This window comes from Triticum urartu, chromosome 2A (genome assembly GCF_056163025.1).
Source record: "Triticum urartu cultivar PI428250 chromosome 2A, HENAU_Tu73, whole genome shotgun sequence".
NCBI classification, from domain to species: domain Eukaryota; kingdom Viridiplantae; phylum Streptophyta; class Magnoliopsida; order Poales; family Poaceae; genus Triticum; species Triticum urartu.
In genome coordinates, this window is record NC_141874.1 from 73,604,265 (window position 1) to 73,618,787 (window position 14,523).

Genomic DNA, 14,523 nt, shown 5'->3' on the forward strand with positions numbered 1-14,523 from the left:
GGACAAATTAGGACATGTTGCAGGGGAAATTGAAGTCGTGGCATTTGTTTATAATATATCCATGCAGATGCATGTGGTCGCACTCAATATCATACGTAGATGTGTTGTTGCACGAAACATAAGTATTTCATTTGATAACATTTCTGGGTTACAATGGAAGGCGAAGATTATTTTTCAGCGGTAGCACAACGGATGTTGTCCTGCATGTGTTGTGAAACGTAACTTTGTTAATCTGCAAGTACCACAAATAAGGTTGGAATTAAAAATTGAAGTACATACTGTTAATACAGATTACCTAATTTTTCTGCATGTTTGGTTTACTCCGGATGTTCAGAGTTGGTTGCAGGATTATTATTGTCTGCATTGCTGCGTATGGAGAATATCTGGAATTGTAAATATTTGAAGGAAAGAATTCATACTTGTAAGAATTTTTTTATGTAGGCTCCGAGAAGTAATACATACTCTTGCTTGTGTCTTTTGGGGAGACTACAGTCTTGTTCCTGTAGCTACACCTAGATAAGATAATTCTCTTATGGGCTAAGCCAACTGATCAATAAAAAGAGAGCATGTATGTAGTTCATCTAGTTATAATGAAATCATGTGCATTATAGGCATGTTAGTGTTGTTATACCTGGTAGGTCTGTCGGCATCATCCTGGTAGTTTAATTAGGGGAATGCAATAAGCATGGAGTTTTGTGAAGCATTACACACAGAAAGCATAAGTTTGATCAGAGGGATTCAATAAGCATGGAGGTTTATGAAAAAAGGTTACAGATTCAATCAAGCAAAATTAAATTTAGGTTTAAACGTACCAGTAGGTGCCTAAGTTACCTATATATGCAGAGATTGGAAGACCAGCGAAGATGAACACTTGGACGTCGTCCGGCAGGCGCACCACCTAAGAAAATGCAATTTGTGATACAAGTAGCAACATGTCATAGGGGATATGTGGAGGAAATCGGAGGTAGTTGCTGACCGATGGCTGCAGTAGGAGTGCTATGGCAGACACCCGGCCGTGCTGGAGCACAATGAGAAATAAGGTGAGGCAGAGCACATACTTTAAACAACAATCCGTCAGTTACTTGTGAAGACTGTGGGGAGAGGAAGAGGAGCGCCATCTCAGTTATTAACTTATTATTAGGAAAGGGAGCGCCAAACGTCAATTGTTGTGTTTATAGAAGCATGCGCTATTACATGGCGTATATGGCAACGGGGGAAGATAAAGAGTATTGGACGGTCACTGGGCTGCATTGGGCCTGAAGTAGTGGGTTGTGTGGTTAGTGTATATGAAAAAATACTGACAAAAGAACCTTGAACCCTAGAGATATCCTCGCCGTAGTTGAAAGTTTGATGTCTCGTTCCCCACAAATCCATCACCAATGGAAAGGAACAGAACTTCCATCACGTTGCTGAACTTCAATGTGCTCTCTGAATCAGTCGCGGCCGACGGGATGAGATCGATACAATGCTCCTGTGTTAGAGTTGTGTCGAATATTGTACAAGGTATGTTACAGTTGGACTTGGTTTGGACTGTGTGTAGACAAGGTAGGAGTTGTGTCCTAATAAGACACTTGTATCCTAGGCCTCTCATATGTATCAGGGGTAGACACACGATGTAACCTATGCCAACATAATAGCACGGGCACGCGGGGGAGCCGGCGGCGTGTGCCGGCGCCCGGGCGGCCGGGGTGCGGTATTGTAGCGGTGTCATGGGGAGGAGCGCCCGTAGTCATGCCCCGGGGATGTAGCCATGATGATGAACCTCGTTAACAAATCTTGGTGTCGTGCTTGTGTGATTGCTTGATCCTCGGTAGATTGACGGTATGCCTCGAATTTATTCTAACAAGTGGTATCATGAGCAAGGTTACGAGGAGGTTGCGGATTCGTTGATTTAGAGGATGGATCGTGGTCGAGCTTGGTGCAAAGATGATGTGCGGAAGTGATTGTTCTGTGGAGGTCGTTCGGTGCGCTGTTGACGAGATCGGGTAGAAGCAATCGGGAATCGAGCGGAGCGAACGGCGTGCAAGCGGCGAAAACATCGGTGGCAGCGGCGCGAGACGTGCGGCGATTGATGAGGTGTATCGATCGGGCGCGTATGGTCGGCGGAATCGTGACGGCAGCGTAGATCGATTCGATCGATTGGAAGCGGCGCCGGCGTAACGTGGAACACTTGTGCGGTCCAGGAGTAGCTCGGATTGGAAACCTGTAGCATGCGCACGGACCTGCGTTGGGTTGTGGCCCATGACGACATGGCCCGTTAGCTGGCTTGCAGGCGTGCAATGGCCCATTGGGGTGCACATTGGTGGTGCTGTGTTTTGCTCAGAGCGGGCGTACAGGTCTATGAACGAGCGCGCAAAGGGACTGAGGCTGAGGTGCATTGTAGCCAGGAAAGAGCAGCCGTGAGATATTTGTTGGATAAAAAAAAGGCGTCAGATGTGGTGTGCTTGCCATCGGGTGCTTGAGAGAAAAAAAGAAAAGGAAAGTTTGGGTCAGTTTGTGCCGTGTCTGGGCACGGGAGGCTGCCACTGATATGTCGTTTTTGGGTGTTTTCTCTATGTTACATGATGGCAGCGGTCAATACACTGCAGAAAATAAAGACGCCGAGACGCATATTCATGGGAGATCAATGTCAATTGGTAGCTGGATCGATGTTTATTTTGGTCTGAAGGCTGCATGTTTTCAAGTGTTGCATCAAGATGGATGTTTAATCTGTTGGTGTGACGGGTTGCTTGATTGTGTAGCGGAATGCCAAGTTGATCAAGATGGAGTACATGCGGCGAGGATGGCGGCGTGCGTATATGGCTCGGAGGAGTCTGGAGCTCGTCGTGGAATGATCATGCATACACAGGGCGTCAAGCAATGCACGGAGTGTGGCCGGACAGGACGCAGGGTGAAGTATGGTTGCAGTCGGATAATTTCGGCTGGGTCGGACTGGACTGTCTGACGGACCGACATGGATGTTGGTTAAAGCAGAAGACGGCGGTGATTTCAGCGACGACGACATAGGAGCGCGATGCTGATGGTGGCCGACTTCTGGGGCGTGGAAACACATGGTGCAGGCCTGAGGGCTTGTGCGGCTTCGACAGACTATGGCGCGGGTTGATTCAAGACGGTGCACATGAGAGCTTGAAGTCGACAGGGCGCGGAAGGGTGGCACGTACAACCACCATGGAGTCATGTTGAAGGTGGAGCTGGAGTCAGACGGATGACTTCACTCTGAGTTGATGGAGGGGCTACGGCGTAAGAATTCGGAGAGTCGAAGCCTATTTCGGCAGGATAGCGAGAGACACGTGGATCGGACTGGGTACCAGTGGTCTGATGGAGACGTGATACTCGGCATCGGTCGGTGATGATCGGTGGTTCTCTGCAGTGGGGGTTGAGGCAGTGTAGGCTAGCTACCCGCGAGACTCGACCAGGACAGCAGAGACTCGACGTGGTGATAGCGGCGAGGCGTGCGGTAAGCACGGGACACAGCGACAGGCCAGGGCACCGGTGGTCAGATATGTTGTTAGACAAAGTGTGCAGGGGGTGCTGAAGCAGTGTTGACGAGTACCGGATTCAAGTTGGTGACTGGGTCTATCGGTGCCGGAAGATGGACATGAGTTGACTATGGAGAATCTGAGAAAGTGGCGGAGGGTCTGAAGTTGTCAAAAGCTGAGAGAGTACATGGCCGTATATTCTGTGGTGTTCAGTGCACATGGCAAAGTGCGGATGACAAGGCAGAAGGAGGCGGAGTGCTATAGCTATGGGACATGTCAGAGACTATCCGGGAAAAAAGGATGAGACAACTGTGAATTTGACTCAAAGTGACACAGGGCGACGGTGAAATTTCTTCAAGTTTCAGACAGACAGTCATGAAAGAGCGGTGATGTTGAGTTCAGGTAACTCTTATATGTGACACCCAATATGTGAGTTGTTCATTTTCACGCAGATTAATGATCGGTGTGTGATGGCGTTGAGCGGATACTCCGGAAGTTGGGAGCACAAAGTAGAGTAACGAGAAACTTAATTTTTGCTCGATTGTTGACTGTGAAGAAGACAAGAAGGGAATACAGTTGCAGGTGGAGTCACGTGGAGTCTGGGAGTAGCAGTGCTGCTCATGGCGTATCTCAAGTCCAATGTACATGGATGTTCGACGCATGGATGAATCCAAAGTGGTGGAGAATATTCGCCAAGGTGGAGTTTGTTAGAGTTGTGTCGAATATTGTACAAGGTAGGTTACAGTTGGACTTGGTTTGGACTGTGTGTAGACAAGGTAGGAGTTGTGTCCTAATAGGACACTTGTATCCTAGGCCTCTCATATATATCAGGGGTAGACACACGATGTAACCTATGCCAACATAATAGCACGGGCACGCGGGGGAGCCGGCGGCGTGTGCCGGCGCCTGGGCGGCCGGGGTGCGGTATTGTAGCGGTGTCATGGGGAGGAGCGCCCGTAGTCATGCCCCGGGGATGTAGCCATGATGGTGAACCTCGTTAACAAATCTCGGTGTCGTGCTTGTGTGATTGCTTGATCCTCGCTAGATTGACGGTATGCCTCGGATTTATTCTAACATCCTGGAAGCCATGGATATCAATCAAGGCCCTACTCGGCATCACCATCAGCCTAGCCCTCCGAGGCCGAAAAGAAAGCCGTGTCAACCGGCTGGGAACCTGACCGGCGCGACGTCCACTCCATGGCAGAGTCGGCGGCTAGAGCATCCTTCCAACTGAAACCCCAGTGGCCGGTGTGATTCCGCCGACCAACATAGGCCACCACCGCATGCTGCAGCCTCCTCTAGACATGTACATATCTTCCATCTGCAGGGAGCAATGGACGAATCAGCGCTCAACCGAGGCCACCAAGGATACCGGCTGGGGACAAAGGAGGAGGGGAGGTAGCCGGCGGCGTCGTCAGCGGCGGGCGCGACTGCTACGGTAGGGGCGTAGGAGGAGCGAAGGTAGCCGACGGCGTCGGCAGAAGCAGGCGCGAACGCTGCCAGGAGCCCCCTATCTCGGCCCGACCAGCCACCCTAGTCTGGGCAAGGCCGCAAGGGGGACTCCATGTGAGCCGCGGACGCGACCCGCACTGGCGGTTGTGCCAGAGGAGCGCCACACGCGGCGGAGATTAATCCGGGTCGCCGTGCGCTATTGTAGAGAGGGGAGAGGAGCGCTTGATGTTTTGACCTGCGAGAGAGATGAATGAGGCAGAGAGAGGCCAGGTTGTGGTGGGTCCCTTGGCCATTATCTGCACGCTAAAGTGGCAGGGTTGATGTAGTGCTGGGTCCCACTTGTAAGTCACTAAAAGAATGCTGAGGTGGCAAGTGTGATGAGGTGGATAGGCTGCATGTTGAGAGAAATACAATAGTGGAGATGAACTATTTAGGTATTATAGATTGGGGATTGGGATTGAGAGGAGAACGAGAGAGAAGCGTGGGTGGGGTGGGTCCCCATCGAGATGTTTTTTTTCTTTTTTTATTGGTTGGGAAGAGAGGCCACGCATGCGTTGCGCCATGTTTCAAGCGCCCATCGCGTTAGTTTAGGTGGTGTTTGGTTCTCTAGTCTTAGGAATTTTTCTAATCCCAACTAAAAAGTCTATAGTCCCTAAAAAGTCCATCCCTGTTTGTTTCCAGAGACTAAAAAGTCTCTAGTCCCGTCCTAAAGGTTATTACATGACCATGTTGCCCCTAGTATATAAAAAATAACAATTAAACAACACCATAGGGTGCGGACCAATGGGTGCATGGAGGGGCATTGTTAGAAAAGTTTCAAAAAAACTCTCCTTGAGAGTCTTCTTAAAAAGTCCCTCCCGTTTGGTAAAAAAGTCTCTAAAAAAGACTTTTTCTAGTCCCTATAAAAAAGGTCTCTGAAAACAAACACCCCCTTAGTTGTCGTGGGCGCATGTCTCAAAAAAAAAAGTTGTCGTGAGCGTGTGCGCGTGCGTGGCCTGGCCTGGCTGCCGCTGGAACGAGGGACGATACTTGCATCTGCATCTGGTAGTGCACGACTTGAGCAGCCGCGTCTACTCGCTGTGCCGCATCCATGTCCGCAAGCACCTCTTCCACAAAGACTCGGAAATCACAGCCTGGGCCTGGCCCATATTTCGACGACTACTTGACCTACACAATCTATCCAAATATCTATCAATCGCTGCGCCGCCGTCGCCTTCTTCCTACTTGATTTCTCCAATCAAAGCAAGTACAATAAAGCTGAGTTAGCGGACTATAAGAATTAAACTAATATATTTCTGTTTAGTTTGAGGAAAAAGAAGAAAAGAAAGAAGGTAAGCAGACTTTTCATGAAGAGCCAGCTCTATCACGTGCTCCTAGGCATTTTGTGAGAATGAAAAATGAGCCACATAATAAAAAAGTAATACACTTTTTCATTTACTATTGTACACGTTAACTATAAGATGAGCTGTAGATGACATGGCACTGGCTTATAGGCAGCAACTGACTATACTATTAACCATGCTCTCAAGCCTAGCTGTGCACATCTCCCGCTGTCTTTCTGCTCCTAACCCTGTCTGCTGGCGCTCGTCTCCAAGCCTTCTCATGTCTCATGTGATTTGTTTTGCGTAAGATTTGTGTGATCCACGTATCTGATGGCACACCGACCGCTCGCCACGCCCTATATCAAAGAGTAATTTGCTTTCTCATAGTCCTGGATATACACTAGTCAGGAATTCAAGGCAAGTGGGATTTTTTTTTTCGGATTTGCTATTTCACATCTAGATGTAAAATAACTATCTCATATCTAAGTCCCTTATCGTTGGATTTGTTTTGTCTTTAAAATTCGTGCACTGATGATCTGCCAATTTGTTTGCGTTTGTTTGTAGGATCTGCGGATTTGTTGCGTGCGCTCGCGCAGCCCGCCTACAGCGTGCCAGCGTGGGCTAGCCTATGTGTGCTAGCGTGGGCTGCCTTTCCTTTCTGTTTTTTATTTTTGTCTATTGTTGTATTGTCTCGATACACTGCAGCTGTAGCAGTTTGTGAGGTATTTTTTGTCTTTTTTATTTCTTTTTTCTCCTCTTTGTGATACTATGATATGTGTATATATCAGATGGCATGTGCATGCATCTCCTTTGTTCGTGTATATACCGTATAATCATTCATGCATTTTTTTCGTTGTTCTGATTTGTATGCATCTCTGCAATGTGTCCATGGAATAGTAAATCATGTATCGAAATTGTTAAAACTCATATAAATGAGTGTGATGTCTCATCTAAATTTCAGTCCATTTGATCTGTCTCTATAAATTAGAAATGCTGTAATATACTCTTTCCGAAAACTTCTCATACCAGACCAACCCACTGAAATGCAAATAGGGATCAGAAATGTGGTCAATATCACGAAGAATAATGAAAGACCGTCTATACCCATATACAAATGGATGTTTTCATAAGGAAGCCATCAAAGGCTTTCCACAAATTGAGATTTGGCCATAGAAGGACCGAATTGTATCCGAGGAACAGGGGGATACAAAAAAGTAATAAGAGAAACGCACAGACCAATCAATCGTATCGGTCTTATTGAAGAATTTGGAATGAAAAGAGGAGTAATGCTTCCTAGCACGGGACAAAGAATAGGACCACTTAGATCGAAATAGCATTCACAGAAATGTTCTAACATAGAGTAGAATTGAACATTGAAAAGATTAGTTGACAACAGTCAATCAAAAGATGGGGCGCCAAATTACTAAACAATAGGGGTCTTTCTGTGCAAGTCAGCTGAACACCGTAATTGATGAGTGAGTAGGTGGGTTAGGTGCACCCCTCGCCCAGTGGGAAGTCATGAGGCTAGCCCCCCCTGAATGAAGAAGTAGTGGGGCCCCCTGCCCGCCCACGTATGCGCCTTTATTTAGATTATAACTAAATATTATACTGAACTTTATCCGGGAATCTTTCTAAAGAATCCATCTGGCAAAACGCAATTTGTAGATTTCAATCTAAGGTGCACCTTGCCTTTTTCAGGTAGCTTTGTTACGCCTATTCAGCTAGGTGGGGCATTGGTCATAGCCGAAGTCGAAGGGAAAAAATAAGGTAATGAGATGATGGTGCCATCAAGAAGTTTTCGACGAACGTAGTAGCGGCCAAAAATGAAACTCTTGCATGAAAGACCGGATTTGACACAAGATGAATGACGTTGGGATTTTTCAAATGAAACCCGCGATCAGAAAGTCACCAACGGAGCCATACAATCTATCTAGTAGTGTGCCATGGCACGGTACTCCGCTTCGGCAGTGGAAGGAGCAACTGTCTATTGCTTTTATCTCATCCAAGATAGTGTCTCGTCTCCCCATAAAATAGATAAGCCTGTAGTTGAGCACCTATCTGAAGGCCCAATCAGCATCAGTAGTTGCACGCAACTCTAAAGAAGACGATGACGGAAAAAAGGACGGCTCGAGAAAAGGTACCTCGAATATATCTAAGAATACGATGAACTGCTGCAAAGTGAACTGACCGGGGGCAGCCATGAAAGGCTGACTTTCTTAGGAAAAGCCATCTGGGCAAGAGATCGTTAGATAAACCAAACTGCCGACCTACTGTCTGTACTGCGTCGGATCAGATAATGGTGAGCCATCAGTCGGACGGAGTTTAACGTAAAGCTCCAAGGGAGTGTCAACAGTCTTCTCATCATTGAGTTGAGCTCGAGTGATCAAGTCATGACGTTATTTGATCTGAGATACCAAATATCCACGAGGAGAATGTGCGACCTCCAAGCCAAGAAAAGGCTTAGGGCGCATCAGCGCCTTCATAGCAAATAATTGATGAAGGCGACACTTGATCAGTGATATGGTAACGAAGTAATCACCAGTCAGTTTGATATCATCAACATACAACAACATAATAGCATGTCCTTGAGGATAAACTGATACGAACATGGCCGAATCATGATCACTCCGAGCAAACCCTGCCTGGATAACATAACCACTGTGCTGAACTTCAAAAACCGACGCTATCGGGGCTTGTTGAGACCATAGATCGCTTTGCGTAAAGGACAGACAAGAGAAGAAGTCAGAAGGGCAGGTTCTCTTTCATCCGTCTTTTCTAGGTGCGCATCTCCATCTACTAAAAGTAGGGGTGGTTGCCATAGATAGATTGGGTCATTCGTAACCTGAGCAATAACCGATGCTACTACAGCAATAACGGAAATAACCGATGCTACAACAGAAACTACAGCTATACGTGGCGGCCCCACACGCAACTTTGTTTAACAAGCATCACCCTTCCTTTCTTTTCAAATGCTTCCTCAGTCAATCAGCAGCTTATTCGATTCCTATTCTTATTAAACATCTGATATAGATGGTGGGAACAATGAAGCAGATTCTTCATCTGTAGGTTGCAATCTGTATGATTTCTTTTCTCGATCTCCTGCTTGTGTTTCACCTCGCACCTAAGCATCACGTTCCTAGGGATAGAGACATCTGCGCTCTAAGGAAATCATAGTACTACCAGCATGGTTACATCGTTCTGCGGGCAAGCTTCAACTTCAAAGTCACCTGATTTGGCACCAGCCAAAGGAGTAGGAACAGCAGCTGGGGAAGCACCATTACCATCCATGGGATGCTTTGTGAACAGCCCCCTCTGTTCAATACCGATACCTGTCAGATTCCATAGTTGATGAATCTCTTTCTTTTTCCACTCATTCCCCGTCACGCAAGACACTTTTCTGACACAAACCTAGTAGTTATTTGTCCTGCTGATCTTGGGTGAACTGATGACACTGATGCTCCAAGACCAAGAGTTTTCACAGCCAAAGCTATTGAAGCTGCCCCCTCCCATGAATCACAGCTTTCTGGACGCACTGCTTGAACACCATGGAGCAAGATAGAGAAAAAAAAACTCCTATCCCAGTTGATCGAGCTGAACCCACCCACCGCCGGGCAGGTGCATCAGCCTCTTGTTTCTAGTTTCCGACAGGGCTACCCGCACTAGCCTCTGACCTCTACTCCAAAACCTGAACTTCACAGATCCGAAGCCTAAACCTTCACTACTTCCATCACTTCACAGAGCGGGTCTTGTTTTCAAACTTGCTTTCGGGTTAAGTGCAGAAAATCAATTCAATATTCCTGTCATTGAGGATCTATTAGATGAGCTATATGGTGCACAACTGTTTTCCAAACTTGATTTGAGATCAGGTTATCATCAGATAAGAATGAGAAGAGAAGACATTCATAAATTTTAGGACATATTTTTGTCATTATGAATACTTAGTGATGCAATTTGGGCTCACTAATGCACCTGCTACCTTCCAATCTTTAATGAATCATGTTTTTGCTCCGGAAATACCTTTTGGTATTCTTTGATGATATTCTGATATATAGCAAGACCAAACAAGCTCATCTCAAGCATCTAAAGTTAGGCCTGGACATTCTAAGGTCATAAAAACTATATGCTAAGATTAGCAAATGTAGTTTTGCTGTCCCTCAAGTGGAGTATTTAGGGCATGTTATCTAAGGATAGGGTCTATCTACAGACCCCCACAAAATAGTTGCCATCAAAGAATGGCCAGCACCTAGGACTGTCACTCAGTTGAGGAGTTTTCTTGGTATGGCTACAGAAAAAGAAGATTTGTCAAGAATTATGGGATCAATTCTAGGCCTTCACAACATTGAAGGATTGTCTGGGCACTGCCATTACCTACTTCTGCTTGGACTGACATCTCCCTGGATTTCTTTGAGGGTCTTCCCAAATCATTGGGCAAAGAAGTCATATTTTTGGTGGTGGACAGGCTCACTAAATATTCTCATTTCATTCCCCTTGCTCACCCTTATACAGTACAATCAATCTCTCATGCTTTCATGGATAATGTTTTTAAGTGGAATGGATTGCCAAAGTCAATAGTCTCTGATAGAAACTGGATATTCACAAGTAACATGTGGCAGGCCTTCTTCAAAGCACTGCAAGTGAAATTGAGGTTTAGCTCTCTGCCTATCACCCACAATCAGATGGCCAGACAGAACGTGTGAATCAGTGTGTGGAAAATTACTTGCGTTGCATGGTTTTTCAGCAACCAAGGAAGTGGGCTAGTTTGGATCAAGAAAATGCCACTTGGGAGGATGCCGACTTCATCAAAGGTCTCTTTCCGGAGTTCTATACAGCTCCTATTCGTGGTTGGTGCCCTAATTCCAACACTTGACAATGCTTTGGGGGAGGTATTGTCATATCTGAAGATTACTGTACCTAACTCTCGATTGAATTCAGAGTGCTGCCTTTACTTCATCTGCCGTGAACGGAGCCAAGAGGCTTGCATTCATTTCTTCAGTTACTCGCCTGTTTACTTTCCCCAGTAGCCCAGGGTCGGGAGCTAGGACTTCTGAGGTGAACAGTCCCTCAAAGTAACCCTGTATCAGAGATGCTAACTGGTCATTACCTTCGATCCTGTTGCCGTTTGAGTCATTCAGAAACTTTATTATGTTCTTATTTTTTCTCCGTTGCAAAATGATGTGATGAAAGAAGCTCGTATTTCGGTCTCCATGGCGGAGCCAATTAGCCCTTCCTCTTTGCAGCCATTAATCCGAGTGCAAATTCTATCAATTAAGTGTTGGAAGCAGTCGCTCCTATCCACTCCTACCAGGGAGGGGAGCCCCAAGTATTTGTCAGTGAGCGATTCGGTGACAATATTCAGCAGGTTGCATACCTCTTGTCTGTCCCCCCTATCTGTCTAAGGGTCCTTGGTAAAACTCTTTTCATTGAAGGCAGTACGTGGGTATCCATCTTATCTACGGTCTGCGGGTCATCCACATGACCAAAACAAAGGGTACGAAAGCAGTGAAACCGATATATCTATTGAAGGCGATCCCACCGGTCCTATTTATTAAGTTGCAATGGCGAGTATCTTTGGACCCCAAAGAGTTGTATAAGTTGGAAAATGGAGATTTGCCTGTGGCATTGGCCGTTGGGCAGCTAGCTATTGCATTTGAAGGCTCCACAGAAAGAACCCGCAGGTACTATTACGACAGGTGGCTTCGAATCCAGTTTGTTAGTCGTTTGCATCTCGGTTAACAAAAATAAGCTTGAATCCCTCCATTCGTAGATCAATCAGCTAAAGTTGTTAAAACAATGCCCCGGTAAAAAGGTAGCAGAAGGTCGTTCTTTCTTACTCGAAGTTGCACTCAGGTGCTGCCGTTTTAGAGCTAGGCGATATTCTCTGTGTAAACCAGTATCGTATCTGTTCGATATGGACCATTCTATAAGTATAGTCATTTTAGTCTTCCTCAAAGGATCTCCGATCTATTGTGCAACCTTCCCTTTGAAACCCACCCCACACGAATACTTCTACCCCTTATCACAGCTCCAATGCCCACAGGCATCTGTCTCTAGCACATATCTTTTACTGAAATCAGGGAGAACCAACACAGGGGCCTCAATTAAAGCTTGCTTGAGAACATCAAAGGATTGCTTTGGCTTGTCCACACAAATGGTACTCCTTTCTTTAACAAGTTCGTGAGAGGTCTCCTAATTATGTATATACAGGATGAGTCACATCTTGACCGGAGCCATGCGGAGCACAAAAAGTGAAGAGAAAGGATTTGTTCACCACTTTAAGCCAAAAGATAGAAATGAAAGCTGTTCCCATAGAATGAGATTAGATCCCGCAAGTGAGCTATTTATACCGAAGCTTACAAGAAGCAAAGTTGAAACGGGAGCTTTCCCACCACGGCATCCAACTCTTCTCTTCCGTAAGCAAAGGGGCTTTCAACGAGATAGGGAGCTGTACAATTTCACCCCGTGGGTGGGGCTGGCTCACAATACAACAATTATCGCTACTGATTCCAGATAGAATGTTGATACCGGTGGAAAAGCACTTCTTTCTATGTATAGGGCAGTGAACTAAAAAAAGTGTCCTTTCTCGATACATAACATTGTATAAGTCAACCCAAGTCGCTTCTTCATCTCCGGGAATCCGGTAAGGTACTTTTGGAACACCAATGGGCATATTAGATTAATATTATTATATTATAGTAAGAAAACTACACTTTAATATATAAAAATAAGAATGGAAGAGAAAGAAAGAACCTGAGAAGAGCTTAGTTGGAACTCTTTACCGGGATCATAGGGGCTATGCTCCCCTCTCTCTGTCTCAGTCCCAGCCAACGGCATAGCAACACCTACTCTTCCTTCTGATGCAGCCTTCCTGGATCCATAATTTGGCTTCCTCGTTTATTGATTGCTTGCAATCGCCACAACTCCATTGAGTGAGCGTCATAGAATCCTCAAGGCGTGAAGTAGAAGTTCTTCGAACCTTGATTGTGTGTGTTCGTGCCCACTCCAATAGAGCATTTGGCCCCGTGAGCTTTGACTACGAAAGCTACCTATGTCAATCAGTATAGCCACTAGAGGGATTGGAACTGGTATATTCCTTCTCAGACAGTACTTTAAGACAAACATGGTTCACAAGGTGGATTTTCTATCTATTAGTTGACTACGGAGCTTCCTCATCCCGACCTATCTATATCTGAAAAGCTCTCCGCCAGAATCTTCGTAGTAGTAAGTCGTGGGTTACAAGCCGTCCCTTCCTCAAACCACCCCGCAATAGATATAGGGTTTACCAACCTCAGGCATGGACATAGACACCAGATCATTTTGATCGAGAACCCATTTTTGGAATAAAAAGGATAGAGACCAGACGTAGTCCAATCGGAAGGTCGTGCTTTAGAGAAAGACTTGTGTTCTATAGGAACAACTGCCTATGTTCACCCGGCTGCCCTGCCTGTCGCAGAACCGCTGTGAAGCATCCATTCTATTCAATTAGAAATAGCATCTATAACTAGTAGTAGACGGTTGCTTCGAGGTCTCACAGGTCCTTCTTAAGCGAAAATGTAGTTGTGGAAGTAGTCTTGCCCACTTTGCCTTACGCTCATAGAGATCTATAAGTATCCCTCTTGTCTAAGTAGGTAAGTATGCTCGGCCCAGTACTAAACTTTAGCATTAAAGCCAGAGTCCTTCTTTTCATGAATGTTCAGGAAGAAGAGAATCCCTAAGTGAGAATTGAATGCCATCCCATTTCCTAAATAAAGAGATTTCCAATATACGTGAATCACGAAAGAACCAATGCTGTAACTTGCTTCATCCGGCATTATAAGTAATCAATGAGATTTTCTTCCTCGAGAACAAAAAGCTACACGAGGAGAGCCTTGTTTACTGATATGCTACTAAAAGACCAGAGGTGATGGCCTCTGAATTGCAGGGTATGGAAAGTGGGTGTTAATCAACAAGATTATCTACATTTGCGGAAACCACTACTGGAATAAAGTTAGATCTTTATTTCATTTCAAGGAAAAGTTTCAGGGTTTAGCCACCACTCAGACGGTAGTGAAAAAACAAACTAACTCTAGGCAAAAGTGCACGGAGGATCTGTGATTCCTCCTACCTTATGAGCCCTTACGAAATGCCATTTTGAATGATGGACAAATCATGGGTGTCGGCGGTCTAGTCAGAGCATTTTGGAGCGCCTAAGCGGGCAAAGTAGGTTGACCCGTCCCGAGGGGGAGGGAACAAACGGGCAATTGAACACCATAGGGCACACACGAATCGCTAGT